The sequence below is a fragment of the Hakea prostrata genome, unplaced genomic scaffold (genome assembly GCF_041222555.1).
Source record: "Hakea prostrata isolate BN-2017 unplaced genomic scaffold, UWA_Hpros_2 contig_42, whole genome shotgun sequence".
Classification (NCBI taxonomy): domain Eukaryota; kingdom Viridiplantae; phylum Streptophyta; class Magnoliopsida; order Proteales; family Proteaceae; genus Hakea; species Hakea prostrata.
The window spans coordinates 2,899-4,773 of NW_028291161.1; the positions used below are offsets into that span (position 1 = coordinate 2,899).

Consider the following 1,875-nt stretch of genomic DNA (forward strand, 5'->3'; position numbering starts at 1 on the left):
CAAATTCCTTGGATTGGAATCTTTACATCCAAACGAGTCCTATAGAGATATAATCAATCAAGAGTCCTAAACCAAAACTAGGGATATAGAGTTTTGGCGTTTTTGAAACTTATCTAAATAATATATTATATTATATTCTTTGTTTTTTAACTCAAACTCCAACAACCCCAAGTCTAAAATCAAAATTCAAAACTAAAAGATAATTAGATTTTATTTAGAATAGAATTTGTGAACATTCATTTTTATTATTGATTCAATCATTTAAATGATTGCATATTTGCTACCTTCATCCTTATTTAACCTTAAAAGATGTTAGATCAAGTTTTAATACAATAACCATTTTGATAGGTGCTAAAGAACACGTAGAAGCAAGAAAAAGGAAGTGAATTGCATCTGTTTGATCAAGAGTTTATGAAAATGATTCTCACGTAAATACCTAAAATTAAGGGTATCAATTTGGTATAGAAATCTTATAAAAAAAATGAAATGTGGTATGGAATAGGTATTAGGTATGGTATTGATACGATTATGAATAAATTTACTTCACACCATTTTTGCATCGAATTTGAAACGGTACTAGTATGTGTTCCATGACCACAGTCCGTATATTGATTCGGTACAAAATGATTCAATATTCGGATACCGCATTAAGGCGTATGTTTCATTTAAATCGTTTTGTTCATATTATTGTCGTACCATTTATCAAACAGCACAACTATATCAAAATGTTTTAAATAATATTTATTCGATACGACATAAGCAAGATGATGTTTAAGGCAAGTATTTATATTTGAAAGGTCTTTGATTCCATGTGAGCATTACATATTAGATCAGATTTCTCATCTGGTCAATAATGGTAATCTTTCACCCGAAAATTAAAAAAAATAAAAATAAAAATACTGGTAAATGGAAGGCGTGGGATTCCACCTTAAGCCGGAACCAGAAGAAAGGATACCATCTTAATTAGGATTTGAAAACGATCTATTGTTTAGATGACCAATTCCCAATCTTTGTAGAGAACAATCATGCTTCCAGTTTAGTCCCACATTGGGAACTTCATCTAAAGTTGTTGTCTCATAAGATCATGTCTCCAAAGGATTGAATGCCGAGCTCGATGGCGGAGCTTGTAACCAGGGGGGCGGTAAGGTGATTGGACGCTGGTACAACTCTTCTTGGGTCGGACTCAATGGTACGGTTTCTTGCTTGCCCGTTCCAAGTGAGGAGTTGAGCCATGTGGTTTAGGCGAAGGCTTGGACTTCATGGCTCTTAGAGGTGAGGGCAATGCGTCGGGCTGGTTTCACGGAGCGGCGATAACCTCCCGCTCCTAACGGTGGAAGGATTACAAGCTGGTGTGCCTTGAACCCATTGTGCCCCAAGAGGTGTCTCCAGTCGGACAATCACTTTTTTTATTTTTATTTTATTTCCTAAGAATCCTTCCAAATGGGACAACTTCCCCCAACCTCATATGAATAAAATGACCATAACACCCAAGGCTATATTTTTATTTTCAAAGTTTTGAAAATGGATAAAATGACCACAATGCCCAAGCCTATAACTTCTATTTTCAAAGTTGAATCACAACCGGTATCCACCTCTTACTCATGGCTCAACTTGTGAGTCTGTATGAGAAGAAATGTCCAGATGTTGAGTTGAAGACCTTCAGAGAGTATGGGCTCAAATGTAAAGAGAGTTGTGGCGGGTTCAAAATGCTCAAGAGCCATATCCATAATGCTGCGAGGGAGCTTCCCCCATCGGGTTATTAGCTAATCCAAATAAAGAATCGTCGCTCAACGAACCGCTAGCAAGTAGGGGAAGCTTGTCTCTACTTCTACCCTCAATTCTTGGTATGACTGGTGATACAAGAAGAGAACCGGA

At 36.7% G+C, this 1,875-nt stretch overlaps 1 non-coding gene across 1 annotated transcript; it reads left to right on the forward strand.

Moving 5' to 3' along the window:
* Window positions 1-1,104: 1,104 nt before the first annotated feature.
* On the forward strand, window positions 1,105-1,405 carry LOC148999099 (signal recognition particle RNA). The gene has a single exon (XR_016171022.1).
* The last annotated feature ends 470 nt before the right edge of the window (window positions 1,406-1,875 follow it).